We start from the raw sequence: 16,060 nt of genomic DNA, 5'->3' as shown, positions 1-16,060 counted from the left end.
TAATAACCATCTGAATGTTAAATATTTGTTACCTTCATTTAAAGAAGCAGAAGAAAAAAAAAAGATGCAGAGAATGAGGCACAGAAAGGTTCAATATCTTTTCCAGGGGTATAGAACTTATAAATGGCAGACACAGTTGGGATTTTGAAGCCATGGCTGACAAACTGCATTTCTGATGTGTTTTAGTATTATTCTATGGTTTCTGAAATGAATTTGACCTTCTCACAGGTGACCACAGCCACTGTGGTCAGTGTTATCCTGGTGCATATAAAAGATGTGTTTATTTGTTCTTTTTTCTTTTTTTAAGATTTTGTTTATTTATTCCTGAGACACACACACAGAGAGAGAGAGAGAGGCAGAGACACAGGCAGAGGGAGAAGCAGGCTCCATGCAGGGAGCCCAATGCGGGACTCCATCTGAGGACCCCAGGATCACGCCTTGAGCCCAAGGCAGACGCTCAACCCCTGAGCCCCCCAAGGAGCCCCTGTTCTCCCTTTTCATCTATTTTCTGTAACAGACCCAAATTAGTTTACATGTATATGGTGTAGGTAAAAATCGTGCCTCCTTTGTACATATTGGAAGACATTTTTCTTGTCTTGAATAAAAGAATACCAGAGACAAATCCAGATTATAATTTTCTTGAACTATGTTAAAGAAAAAAGAGAAGGTATTCATATTTCTTTGGCATTTTAACTTTAAAGACACTTTATGCTCTTGAATGTTAGGGATTTAGCTTAAACCCTTGGTCCTGCTTTTCATCCCCAGGTCTATCTACAACCTCAGAATCACTGCAAATTTTGTGAATGGGCATATTTGGGTGTTTTTCGAGGATATGTTTTCTACTCTGGGCTCCATATCTGTGTGTCCAAATGAGGATGCATTTCTGTGTGAGTCCATGCAAGTCTACTTTTCCCCACAGAGATGGTTTTGTTTCCAATGAGGTCTGTAATGAAGTTGGGGTAGCTTCTGATATTTAAGAGAATTAAATTCCTGCTTCAAGAGAAGTCAGCATTAGCTCTTCTATTTGTCAATACTCTCCCATCCCCAGGTCCCTCTGCCCACTTATTTTCTGACTAAAACCATAAGCACTCTCAGAGCCAATTTTCAAAAATTTCACTTTGAAATTTTTATTTGATCAGCAGCCTCAAGATCTGAAGGGGATTACATTTTTCCCCTTTTCTTGTTTCTCGAACTAGCATAAATAATCCTCTTTGTGATAATACCCTGTCTCCCAGTGCGCTTGTTTATCATAAGAGGACTCTTGTTTCCATGGACTAATGCACTCAGAAGCTTGGCTGACTTTCTGATGCAAATGTCAGACAGGAACCATGTCTTTGCTTTTCCAGCCAAATTGCTGCGTTTTTACAACACTATGTTTGATTTATAGGGGTCTTTGAAATATTGAAATCGCCCCCTGCACCAAAAAGAAAAAAAAAAGCAATATATAGGCATTTTAGTATAGCAGCATTAATAAGAATAATTTATAGGGGAAATGGGTTGCAGGGTTTTGGAAAATACTCAACTCTTTGAGCATAATATGGCAGTGTCAATGAACAACACTGACATTCTGAGGGGAGGTACATTTATTGAAGAGTAACCAGAGCCAATCCCAAGAGAATGTCATAATTTCTTAGTTTAGATTTAAATAACACTTCGAGAACTAGCAAGGAAGAGGAATGTAAAACATAAGTTTATTTTTTTTCTCATAATATGCTTAAGTTTTTTATTGACAAATGATCCAAGGTGACCGTTAACTGCATGCTTACTTAAAAATAGGTTTTCTATCAGTCAGACATTTAACTGAAGATCATAGCTGTGTCTATGTAGGAAGCGGGGAAGATGGAGAAAGGAACTAATTCACTGTACATATTCAACATGCCAGGAATAGGGAAAGACAGCTTACATGTCTTTTTAAATGTCATTCCTTCCATATGACATGAGGAATGGGTGGTGGTGCTCACGTGTCATTGCTAGGAGTCAGAGAAGTAAAATGACACCCCTAACGTCTCATGGTCAGTAAACTTTGGGTCAGCTATGCAAGCTCAGAGAACATGCTGGTGAAAAAAAGAGAATAGAGTTAAACAACAGATGAGTTTGAAAACATTTATTTTATATATAGTTTTAAAATACCAAAATACTGCTACCATCCAACAAGTCAAAAATTATATCTTTCCGAATGCATGATATCTTTTCAACCCCAATTAGTATGTTGGTGTTGTGGGGACGAGGAGTGGATCTGGAGATGTGATTTGCACCCCTCCGCAGGGTAGTTTCATCATGGTTTTATGTATCAGTTAATTGGTTTCATGATCATTTAAAGGTCAGAGGGAATTTTTGAAGATGCTTTCAACAAGGACTGTGTTTGACAGTAGACACGTGACAATAAAAATTAAGATATAGGGTAAGAAAAGCATAGAAATGCAATGGAAGAACAAAGAAAATAGGAAAACCTTGAGGGACAGGAGGAAGAAATGTTGATTAAACCCAATGCCCTAAAGATATAGACTGCTCTGGATAATTTTACTCATTTGTATTTGATTCATTTTTGAACGCTTGCTAGGTATCAGCCTTTGCTCTGGATGGTGAAGGTAGACTTCCATGGCCTCAAGTTGCTGACAGCTTAGCGGGCAGGTGAGGGTGTCACCACGAGGGTAACTGGGAGTCACGGTGGGAGAACCGTGGAGGGCCCCTACCCCAAACTGAAAATGTCTGAGAAGGTTTCCAAGTGGAGATGGTGGTTAGACAGGGCCGAGACTAAAGGGGCAAGAAAGAAGGGTGGGCAAAGGTGGGCAGCTTTGGGCAGGGGACGGAAAAGTATTCCAGGAATGTTCTGTGATGTACGGTAGCCCGCAAGTGAGGGCAAAATGGCAGATTGTGGGAGTTGCTGGAACTCTTGCAATCCGGGGGGAGAGGACACTGGAAGTAGGAGGTAGGGTTGATGAGTAGACCAAGACGCTTCTGCTCTGCCTTTGACTAAACTGAACACCATCATCGCCGCTGCCTTCATTATGTCATTCATCTACTGATTATTCACAAACATTTGTCGTAGAGCAGATGTTCCGCTGTGTCATGTGGCAGGAGAGCTTGTTCTAGGAGACTGTGGGAAACATTCCTGTGTCTCCTGTCTACTCTCACACTCACAATCCTGCTGAAACCAGATGTGTGGGTGTTTTCCACATCCACCAATACTCCGGAACAGCAGCTGCGTGTCCTCCAATTCAGCTCAGTTCTGACTCACTGGCTATACCTTGGGGTTCCCATGACCCCCTCCAAGGATTCAGCAATTTGTCAGAACAGCTCACAAAACTCAGGGAAATACTAAATTATGTTTATCAGTTTACTCTAAAAGATATAATGAAGGATACAGATGAACGATCAGGTGAAGAGATGCGTGAGGTCCTGAGGTGTCTCGAGCACATTCTGTCCTCATGGAGTTATAGCAGGTACATGTTTCCTCACCCTGGAAGCTCCCTGAACCCTGTGCTTTTGGGATTTTATGAGTTTCCCATCACATAGGTATGACCGGTCAGCTCAGTCTCCAGTCCCACTCCCCTTCCCTGAACGTGGAGGGTAGTTCCTAGCTTGGTCTGTCTGGTGACCAGCTCCCACGTGAAACCACCCAGGAGCCCACCAAGAGTTGGCTCATTAGAACAAAAGATGCTCCTGTCACCCAGGACATTCCAAGGGATTCAGGAACTTTGTATCAGAATCAGGGCCAAGGTAGAAATATTAGAACATAAGATGTTCCTACTCTTCTTATTATTTAGGAAATTATAAGAGTTTTAGGAGCTCTGTTCAAAGAACTGGGGCCAGAGATCAACTTATATTTTTCATATTATTTCACATTTATTTATTCTTACATTCTCTATGATAGCCCAAAATTTCATTGTGTGTAAAAGTTGTTAGTATACACATTTTAGATACCTGTTAAATTGTCTTGATGTTGTGACTGATTCTAGATAGCCACTAAGGGTCAGAAAAGATTGAAAACTACATGAAGAAATTAAGAAAATATTTACAACAGTGTCAAAAAGAATGAATTTATTAATAAACTAATAATACTTGTACGTTGAAAAATATAAAACATCTTTGAGAGAAATTTTAAAGGACCTGAAGACGTAGAAAGACATATTCATGGATCGAAAGATTTAATATTGTTAAGATGGCAATACTCCCCAAATTAAGCTACAAAATCAAAGTATTCCTATTAGTTCCCAGCTGCCTTTTTTTTTTTTTTGCAGAAATTGGCCAGTTGTTCTAAAATTCATATGGAAATGTAGGGGACCCAGAAGAGTCAAAACCAATTGTGTAAAAAGGAAACAAAGTCAGAGGACTAACACTTTATAATTTCAAAATTTATTACAAAGCTACTGTAATTAATAAATGTGGTGCTGCCGTAGGGATTTATAGCGGTGGAGTAGAATTAAGATTCTAGAAATAAACTCCTACTATTTGTCAATTGACTTTTGATAAGGGTGTCGAGACAATTAACTGGGAGGAAGAACGGTTTTTAAAGGTGCAGTTTTTCAGTTATAAATAAATAAGCCACAAGGATGAAAAGTACAGCACAGGAAATGTAGGCAGTACTATTATAATAACTTTGCATGGTGACAGATGGTAACTACACTTACCCCAGCGAGCACAGCATAATGTATAGAATTGTCCAATCAGCGTGTTGCACACCCGAAACTAATATAACTCTGTATGTCAACTATACTTCAATTAAAAAAAATAGTTTTTTCAACAGATGGTTTTGGGACAACTGGATATCCATGTGCAAAAGAATAAAATTGGACCCCCACCTCATACAATATATAAGAATTAACTTCGAGTGAATCAAAAACATAGTGTAAACGCTGAAACTAGAAGAAGCCATGGGAGTAAGTCTTTTCGATCTTGAATTAAGCAATGGGTTCTTAAATATGACTCCAAAAGTGAAAATGGGTAAATTGGACTCAATTAAAAAAAATGAAAAAAAAATTGGACTCAATTAAAACCTAAAATACTTTTGTGCTTCAAAGGGCACAACGAAGAAAATGAAAAGACCACCTCTATCTACATGGGTGAAAATATTTGCCAAATGTATCTCTGGTGAGGGACTCATATACAGAATATATATAAAAAATCTTTTACAGATCAACTATAAAAATATAAATCACCCAATTAAATAGAATGAAAGGACTTAAATAGAGATTTCTCCAAAGAAGATACATAAATGGCAAGAAGCACGTGAGAAGAGGCAAGACATGCTTATTCATCAGGGAAATGGAAAGTGCTATCTCCCCACTAGGATGGCGCTAGTAAAAAAGCCAGATAATAACTAGTCAGTGACGAAGAACAGCAAGTGACATGGGGCGATCAGAACCCCGTGAACTGCACACGGGCCCGTCACATGGTGAAGCGCCCTTCGGAAGACAGCGAGGCAGTCCTAACACGGTCAAACCACTGCTTTTCCCTCAGCAATTCCATTCTAGGCTGTGTACGTGCATCTGGGTGTGTATCTGTATCTATCTCTGTATCTCTATCATCTGTCTATCATCTATCTATTATCTATAATCTACCCATCATCTATCTATTTATCTATCTATCCAACTATCTGTCTATCCAAGTATCTATCTACCCATCATCTATCATCTATCTATCTATCTATCTATCTATCTATTTATCTATCTAATCATCTATGTATCATCTATCTATGTATCATCTGTGTATCATCTATTATTTATCTGTCATCCATCACCTATCTATCTAATCTATCATGTATCTATCTATCTATCCATCTATCCAACTATCTATCCAAGTATATATGTATCTATCTATCTATCATCTATCATCTATCCATCTATCATCTACCCATCATCTATTTATCTATCATCTATCTATCTATTATCTATCTATCTATCTATCTATCTATCTATCTATCATCTATCTATCTATCCATCTATCCAACTATCTATCTATCCATCTATGTATCTATGTATCTATCTATCTATCTATGTATCATCTATTATCTATCTGTCATCCAACACCTATCTATCTAATCTGTCATGTATCTATTTATCTATCTATCATCTATCTATCTATCTAATCATCTATCTATCATCTATGTATCATCTGTGTATCATCTATTATCTATCTGTCATCCATCACCTATCTATCTAATCTATCATGTACCTATCTATCTATCTATCTATCTATCTATCTATCTATCTATCATCTATCATCTACTATAAGAGAAATGAAAGCATGTCTACACAAGAACTTCTGCATACATGCTTATACAATCATGACTTAAATTAGGGAAGACACAGATACAATCTAAATGTCTATCAACTGACGAACGGATCAACAAGATGCAGTGTATTTGTACAATGGGATATTATTTAGTCATAAAAAGGAATAAGGTGCTCAAACATGCTATAACATAGATGATCCTTTTTTAATTTTTTTGGTGTCTGATCTTACTTATTTTGTCACTTTTAGAAAATCTCATTTTTGACTCGACTCAGACTTAGAGGTAGAAGCTCTCAGAGAGGACAGCCTCCATCTCTTGGCAATCTGTTCCTGGCGTTTTTCTTTGGCCTCCTTCATTCTATTGGCCAAAAGTTTAGCATATTCTGGAGCCTCTTCCTTATTTTTCTTAGTACGCTGTTTCTTCAAAGCAATATGCTGATGTTTGTGTTGGAGGACACACGGAGTAACAAGATGCTGAGTCTTGGGTGCTTTGGTACTAGGTTTCTGACCTTCTTTGTTTAGGAGCTTTCCAACAACCTACTGGCAGACATGGTCTTCTTTTGACAGATTACAAAGCTTTCAGATTCTGCGGGCCCCTTTGGGCCCCAGGCGACGAGGCACAGTGGTGTCAGTGAGTCCAGGAATATCCGTCTCCCCTTTTTTTCACAATAACCAAATGGAGAACACAGATTGGCATCCACAATGCAAGCTTGAACAGATTTGCACCTCCTCTCTCCAGTCCTCCTGGGTCGGTAGCAGGAAAGCCCCTTACTCAGCAGCAGGTGGACGCGGCTATGGGTCAAGACACCCTGCTTCATGGGGAAGCCTTGTCTGTCATTGCCACCACGGGTTCGTGTCACGTCACCCTTCCATTCCTCGCCCAGAGCATCGGCAGCCACTTCTGTGGCCATACGCTTCTCATGAAAGGTGCAGTTTGCACTCATCAGCCACTTCAGTGAGTTTCTGGCTGCCAGTGGCTGGGAAGGAGATGCTCAGCTTCATCCTGAAGCGGCCTAACAGAGATGATCCTTGAAAGCATTTTTCCGAAAGACGCCAGATACAAAATACGTATTTTATGATCCCATTTATGTGAAAAGTCAGAATAGACAAATTCATAGAGACAGATAATGGACACGTGAAAGAGCAAATGAGTAAATGAGGATGATTTGGAAGTGTCTTCTCTCCGTCCCCGGCAACAACGGTTGGTTTACCCAAGAGGCACGTTATACGCAGCATCTTAGGATCAAGAGAATTTTTACTGCAGGTTCACTGGCCTTGATTCTACTTTTACACAAATGCAAGAATAGAAGATTTGTTTTAGTGGAGGAAGGGGCCAAACGAGGGAAATGTGAGACAGGGCCCCCCAAAGTCCTAATGAGATGCTCCCTGCTTCACTGGAAGACCTCCTCACCCTGTCCCACCTGCAAGGTAGAGGTTCCCAGGATGGGACAGCAGCCACGTGTCTTTTTGGTAAATTGAGAAAATGGTCATCGTCCTCAGCAGGGCTGCCCGTTAAGCTGTGGGGTCGGTTTCCTCACACCTCAGATCTGGTCAAATCTTTGATCAGGACAGGAGGGTGTGGCAATGTGACACTGCAACAGCTGCAGGCCGACACCACAAGAGGCCTTGTGGGTTCCAGCCTCATGCCTCCGGAGCTACCCCTTGTGGACAAGCCTGGTCTAGCCTGCTGGGGGACCAGTCATCGCACAGGACCTACGACACCTATTTGAAACCAGTAAGTCCAGTCTGCCTAACACCAGACATCGGGCACATACCTGTTGGCAGACGTCAGCCCAAGCTGGCTCCTTAAGCCTGACCTTAAGCCCAATGCAGTCACTGACATTTTGATGTTTGACTCCCATTTTGATATACTTGTTCACAGAAATTTATTTAAAAATTACAGTTTTGAAGTATTTGTTCTTGAGTTTGGTTACGTTCATTTGACCTCGCTGGAATATCTATGTGGGATGTTTTCTGTTTCCTTCAGTGGAATTTAGAAGATTATGCTCTTCCCCTGATTTCAGAAGGATTAGCCCTTAACACTGCATTAGGAGGCAGATCGGTCTCTAAAATATGTGATCTTGGCAGGAGCAAGGTACTGAAATAAAATTTCCCACTCTTGGGTCTACCTCAGACATCACATGTGGGCTCTTTTTCTTGCAAAGCAACATGATAATTTGTTTTATTCAGTTATTTAAAAGGGTTAACAACAACAACAACAGCAACAACAGAAATAAAAGTGCTACAAAGGATATGGAAACAGTGACAGCGTACAACACATTGGGTTTTTTTTTTTTTTTTCACATTGGGTTTTTGAACACATGGCCTCAGGGCCTGGCCGATGGTGGTTCTCATGACTTAAAATTAAAACACAGTTTTGAAAAAGTGAAACATGGCCTTCACTTGCATTCTGAAGTTAGATGGTTGGACAAGTGAAGGCTCTCCCTCTTAGTTTGACTCTGACACAAACTGGTTATTATTTTTTGCTCCAAAAAAGTAATGATAAGCTTTAAGTCCAAGCACTCCATGAAATAGACCCCAGATAGTTGCAGGATTAAATAAAGACGGATGAAACAGATATAAATATACTTTTATCTGTAAGATGGGCTGAGAAGAATTTCTCATCATAAAAGCAAGGGAAAAATCACAAAAGGACATATCAGATTTGATGCTTTTGAAGTATTTTGTCTGTGAAAAGATCATAAGATTAAAGGGCAAATAGAAAACTGGAAAAATACTGCATGCAACATACAGGACAAATTAAAAGTTAGTATCATTTATACATAAAGTTCATACTTATCAAAAAGGAAAAAGTCACAAATTTTCTTTTTTTTTTTTTTTAGTCACAAATTTTCAAAAGGAAGAGAGTGATTAAATGTTTTATCAACTTCAGAAAATGACTTGCAATCAAAGATGTACTGAATAAAGTAAATAGACTGAATAATAATCTTATTTTCGCCCATCACTAATTCAACAAACCCACTGAAGTCCTGCTTTCACTGGGTACTATTGCTAGGTATTATTTCTGCAAAATGAAATAAATCACCTTCCTTTTTTGGGGGGGGAGGGAGGAGGAACTCAGTTCTGTCTGAGAAAAATAGACCAACTGGTCCATTAGACATGGTTGCCCAGGTTGTACACTGCATGAACTATTCAATTTCAGATGCAAATGGGCTCCTAAGGACCATGCAGTGCTCTACCCCGTCCACCCATAAACCTGGTATGAACTACACCTATTTAGTAAAATTCAGTATTGCAGATTTTATGTAGGCTAGTAGAGGCTCAACACGCATGTGCACACATATACACAAGGGAAGTGTAATGGGGTGACCACTAAAGGAGATTTTTAGATTCTCTGAGCCCGCAGTCTGGCATTTAGGGACAGGCTCCTAGGAGGGGAGGTCACGAGCAGAGCTGTGAAAAGTAACCTGAAGTTGATGTCATGAATAAACGTGCAAAGAGAACAGAAACCGTAACGGTCTAGCAGTGAAAGAGTGCTCGGCCCCTTCAGCATGACTGGATTTTCGGGAGTGCAGGGCATGTCCTTGAGGTGGAGGCTGGGGAATAAGGAAGGAAGGAAAGGATAGGAAGAACTATCCACGACAGATTAGGAGCTTGGCGTGTATCCTAAAGGTGGTAGTGGGGGATCCTGGACAAGGTATCAAGCAGGAAAGTGGCAGAGCCATTTGAGGTTTAGGGAAATGAATCTGGCTCCACTACGGAGGACAGATGGACAGCGGTCTTGGAGGGGGCCTGGCAGGGTTCTCTGTCCCTCCGGCCTTGCTACCCTACTAGACCCGGGTCTCGGAAATGCGTGTCCACCCCAAGCAGATACTCTGTCCCCACCTGCTCTCCTTCTACATGGTGCAAGACGACAGCTTCACCTGCCCCACTGTGTATGTGGCAGGGCCTGGTGCCTACAGAGTTTGAGTCGGCCCCACGTGCTTGCTATTCTGAGCCCCAGGTTTCCGGGAAAGGAAAGGTGGTTGGTTTGGCCAGTGCTGGAGGATTTGCAGAGTCTAACAGCTGGGAGCTAGGACCCGGTGCTCAGAGTCACACGTTATAAAGCGGCCTGCTGGCCTGCCTTCCTCCAGGGAACTAGGATGGGGAGGTTCTAGGAAAAGGGAGGAGTTTTGAGTTCATTTTGACATCTCTAAAATTTACTGCACTGAATCGGGGAAGGCTGGTATTTTAAATACAGGCCAGGAAAGGTCCCTTAAAAAGGGAAGTTGGAAGAGCAGAGGCGGCACCTCAGGAGAATGGCAGATATATTCACAAAATCTAGTTATGAGAACTACCCGGAATATGCCAAGAATTTTAGTAATTTCCCTTCTAGTATTCCAGGTGTTCTGGATTCAGCACGTGTCCTCAGTCGCTGGAATCTCTTTAGTTCCTGTCCACTTTCTTCTAGAAAAGTTTAGCACTGATTGACCTATTCTCTATGCTTCAGCACATTTAATACACTCGGAAGTTGTCTACCCTTAGATTGTAGTTTCTGATGTCTGAGCTCATTCTTGTGCATCTTTTTTCCCCTGAAATATCTCTTTGTGAACTTTCTTCTACATCTTTTTTTTTCCTCCTATTTTAAGGAGCCAACTCAGACCTCAAATCCTGCAGGAATTATTCATATTTCAGGGTGGATGGAGTATTCTTCTCCTAAGACACTCTCTACACTGCTCTCATTTCCTGGCTTCTGTCAACAGGGAAGACCATTCTGTAGAACTCTATCACGAGACTGCTCATTCTTAGAGGATAGACCGTGTCTTATTCATCTTTATAACCTGAAAGAATATTGGGGTGCTTTGTAGAGTGCATCTAATAAAAAAGATGACTATAGTCAAAGATATGGATGAAGAGCAGGGTAAAGATGTTGATTAATGTTGTCTTTGTTTAAAAAATGGACAGATTGAGATGTCTGGAGGTAAAATGAGGAAATAAAAAGAAGTACTTTCTAGCTAATAAAGAGAGGAGAAAGTCACGAGAAAAAAATTAATGTTATCTATTCAAGTGCTTTCTCAAAAAGAGGAAAAATTAAGAATCCTAAAAGATGTAGGATACATAAAAAGCAAAGCGGGAAGCAGAACTAAAACTAAATACAAATATATCAGTAAATTGAAAGGAGCATAATTTCCAATTAATAGACAACAGTATTGATTAACGGCTTAAAAAAAAAAAAAGAAAATCCAGCTACAAGGCAATTACAAAAGGTGTAACAAAGGGGAAGCTCACACCTGAAAGAAATGAAAATAACACTAAGTAATACTTTTTCATATTTAAAAAACTTCTAATTCTTTTAAATATTTGCAGCTTAGCATTGTTTGCAATAATAGCTGTAATACGAGAAACCCGGGGGAAAATTTTTTCATGATAACAAAGTGAATAAATAAGTTATGATAAAATAATGCAACTCACCCTAAATAGGAGGGAAAACAAATGAATTTAGACATATATGTCAATAAGGATGAATTTAAGAATCATGAGGACAAGCCTAAAAGCAGATCTCAGAAAAAAAGGGTTATTATTGATTTTTTAATAATAAATTTATTTTTTATTGGTGTTCAATTTGCCAACATACAGAATAACACCCAGTGCTCATCCCGTCAAGTGTCCCCCTCAGTGCTATTATTGTTTTTTTAAGAATTACTTTATTTTAGAGAGAGAGAGAGAGCGCACATGAGAGCATGTGTAATCAGTGGGAGGGGCAGAGGGAGAGAGAGAGAGAGAATGTCAAGCCAACTCCCTGCTGGTGAGCTGGATCCCAGGACCCTGAAATCATGACCTGAGACAAAATTAAAAGTTGGTTGCTTAACTGACTGAGCCATCCAGGCACCCCCCAAAAAAATATATAGATTTTTTAATATAAAGTTGAAAACAGGAGAACCTAAGCAATGTACTGTTTAGGAAATATAGACATAGGGTGCAGACAATAAGAAAGGACAAACAATAATAAACAGAATTAATGACAGAGGTTATCTTTTATATGAAAGGAGAAGACGGGTCAGGCATATAGTGGACTTGAAATATATTGGTGATTTTCTACTTGGTGCGTGCACTGGTAATCCATTCAATATCATTCCTTAAGCCCAAACCTATAGATGTTACATACACACACACACATGTATACATACATACATTTTATATAGAGAATTTGTGTTAATATATTTCAAAATTAAAATTAAGCACAGGACTCGAATATATTTTGTGAAATTTTGCAAATATTTATTGATAGCAGTGAAAAGCACCTACGTTAGAAATTTGACAGGAATCAACAGATTTTATATATCTACATGGCGAAATATGAAACCATTAAGTGATTTATAATTCACTTTAATGTCAGGGAAATCATTTATGACCTAATATTGAGCTAAAATATGTTAACAAGCTGGAAAATGCTGAGAATAATGGTTTCCATTATGCAAAACACATTTAACAGGGAAGAAAAGAAATCAGTGACCATCCAAGCAGTGGTGTGTCGATTTGGTAAGACTGTGGATATATTTTTTTTTTCTCTCTCTTCTTTATATATTTTTAAACTCCCCAGATATTGTACACATTGGGTTCCCTCGAGTGCAGGTGAGTATATGTTATTTTTATGACTTAAACACACAGTTGATCATAATTAATAGCAAAAGGGTTTTAAGAATAAATACCAGAAAATGGCCAAGCATATTTTGCTCTACAGGCTTTTGATTAAGGACGCATTTCCTCCTTTTGCTCGATCACCCGGAAATCTGATAGTAGTGAGTGATTAGTATTTATAGTGAAGACAACTTCTCTTTGGTACATCGTGGTGGACTGGGTGCATCATAAATAAGCGATGGAACCGTGTCTTGCGTTCCCTTGAGTCCAAGTGCATCTTCCAATTGAGCACATTTCTTGGGCTGTAAGGCGACACTGGCTTTGTGAAGAGTGAGACTTCTACAACAAAGTCGCTCCCACAGTTGCCCAGTGTGAATCTCTACCCTCGCATTTTAACTGATCCCTGGTGGATACAAAGAGGGTAACTCCTATATGGGTCTGAGGGTTGCTGTCAGTGCTCCTAAACACATGCTCACTCAAGAGAAATGTCTAACTCGGCTACTCTGGACAGATGGACTTCCTATTCTCGATTCTTGCAAGTGAATGTGATGCCAGTTCTGGCCACTGGGCTGACACAGGGCAAACCATTAACAAGGATTTTCTAAGTTAAAAGCCAAAGATTGGGATCCCTGGGTGGCACAGCGGTTTAGCGCCTGCCTTTGGCCCAGGGTGCGATCCTGGAGACCTGGGATCGAATCCCACATCGGGCTCCCGGTGCATGGAGCCTGCTTCTCCCTCTGCCTATGTCTCCGCCTCTCTCTCTCTCTCTCTGTGACTATCATAAATAAATAAAAATTAAAAAAAAGCCAAAGATGCCTATGCAATTAAAAATACAACAGTCGTATCCTGAATTTATAATGGTGCTTTAAAATAATTACTAATGAATTTTATTACTATCTCATCTTATCAAGAATCTCAAGAATTGGCTGGTATTTTCCTTTCCTTGGGCCTAGGCAAAATTGTGGGAAAGGTGACACCAATATTTGATGCTGTCAATTATAACTGCTTATGAAAGTCTTTCTTGTACCAGTACTCTCCTATTCATTTCATATCTTTTTAAAAAAAATTCTTTAAGTAAAAAATATGACCACCATTTATAATCAATTTTTAGTGAGCGTTAAACCTTATTTCTGGTTGTGGACTACAATCAACCTCCTTCCCTCCCTTCCTCACTTCCTTTTTTACTTCTCTGCCCTTCCTTCCCTTTTTCCTTTCCTTTCTTTAAATTAAGCAAGTGAACATATTAGAGAAAGATTCAAGTGAGAAAGAGAGCCTCCTGGAAACTGTGAAATCACAGCTAAAACAAAAATTAGATTTTTTATGTCCTATAAAATAATTGAGTACTTCTTTTTAAAAAAAAGATTTATTTATTTATTTATTTATTTATTTATTTATTTATTTATTTTAAAGCGAAAGAGAGTGCAAGCACAAGTGGAAGGGGCAGAGGGAGAGAGGGAGACTCTGAAGCAAACTCAGTGCTAAGTGTGGAGCCACACATGGGGCTCAACTCAGGACCCTGAGATCATGACCTGAGCTGAAACTAAGAATCAGACACTTAATGGTTGTGCCCTAGGAATTATCTTGGAGTTAAATATCATTCTATTTTTTATCCTCTGGCTGCAAGTAAAAAGAGAGTGTCAAAGTTAATAAAGAAATTTAAGATTGTGTGCCTCAGGGCGACACTTAGAAGACATGTTAATTCTTCTGTTCTGGCCCTGAAGCACAAAAGTACTAAATGACATGTTTTAGTATAAATACTATATTTTAAAAATATCCTTACAATTTACCTAACTATACTTACGGAACCATTCGTGCATAATTTATATTTCAGACATCCAATTCAAGTCATTTCCACTTGGGAAGGACAAATAATGATAGTTTCAACAGAGAAACATATACATTTTCAAATTTGCTTCATTATTTGGCCATCTTTGCCACAAACTACAGCCTAACAATTGAAATTTTGACATGGACACTGTGGGAGTTGTATTTAAGAAATTTGATTTAGGGGCTGCCTGGGTGGCTCAGTCGGTTAGGGGTCTGACTCTTGATTTTGGCTCAAGTTATGACCTCAGGGTTGTGAGATCAAGCCTCTCCCTCGGGTTCCGCTCTGCGCATGGAGCCTGCTTAAGATTCTCTCTCTCTCTCTCTCTCTCTCTCTCTCTCCTTCTGCCCCTCTCCCCCTCAAAAAAAGAATGAATTTATTCTAAATAGTCCAACTATTCCTGCTACATATTTTGTTTCATAGGCAGATTTTGGGTTTGGGATATTATAAAATTTTAAATGCAAAAATGTGATTTCTAGGGAAATTGGATGCTGTAGCTTCTACCAAAGACAGCTGTTTATAAGGTGACAAGGAATATGAACTTATTCAAAAGGACAGACATGTACAGTTCTGGCCAATTTTGTTTATGATCTCTGAAACCCTCAATGTTGACTCAGTAAATCACCACAATTCCTGCCTTGTTACCTAATGCGGTGGGCTGGTGGTTCTGAAGGCTGTTGTTCTATCCAGGACAACGGGGGCTGATAGGAGAGGATACCGTATTACCATGCAAAGCTTAAAATCTAGTTTCATATCAGCTCAACTCCTGGACATGCACACGTGAGATGGATTAATTTGTGATTTAGTGCCCATCTAAAAGAAAGTAATTTTCTTTCTTTCTTTAAGCTTTGTTGAAAATGTAAGCTTATAAATAGGAATAAGTAAGAAGTGTAGAATTTATTGTTTCCAAAAGAGATTTGTAGGTGACTGATTTCTCCTAAGTTTTGATGGTTTGAAATAACCAGCAGGATGAATGCACTCAATGATTAAAACTGTTATCTTAAGACCCTCATTATGATCTAAAATATTTGGTTGGAATTACCACCCAGGATAGATACATCTCAATTAAAATAATTAAGTATGCATTTCTTCCTAACCTGTTCTTTTCTGAGAATTAATACTACCGTACCTGGCTTCAGAAGAACATCAGAGGAGCTTTGGGGAAGATTACCTTCACTCATTATAAGTTTTTTTAAGTGAAATGATGCTCTCTCTCAAAAGGGAGCAAGCCGTTGTATTCTAGGACTGAAGAGGCAACACATCTTTCGATACTTTGGTTGCTCCCGTTGCCTCACCACAACATTGTCACAAAGTCCTTAAAATGAAATTGAATTTAAAAAAAAAATGAAATTGAATTGTGAAGATAATAAAATTTGTATCTATCAATCAATTGGTCCATATTTTGCACATATGTTTGCATAT

At 39.2% G+C, this 16,060-nt stretch overlaps 1 pseudogene; it reads right to left on the bottom strand.

The window, feature by feature from the left end:
- Positions 1-6,489: 6,489 nt before the first annotated feature.
- On the bottom strand, positions 6,490-7,240 carry LOC144291409 (small ribosomal subunit protein eS6 pseudogene; annotated as a pseudogene).
- Positions 7,241-16,060: the final 8,820 nt, after the last annotated feature.

Source organism: Canis aureus, chromosome 2 (genome assembly GCF_053574225.1).
Source record: "Canis aureus isolate CA01 chromosome 2, VMU_Caureus_v.1.0, whole genome shotgun sequence".
Lineage (NCBI taxonomy): Eukaryota > Metazoa > Chordata > Mammalia > Carnivora > Canidae > Canis > Canis aureus.
Note: the sequence above shows the minus strand (reverse complement) of the source record. Positions and strands in the feature narration are given on the sequence as shown.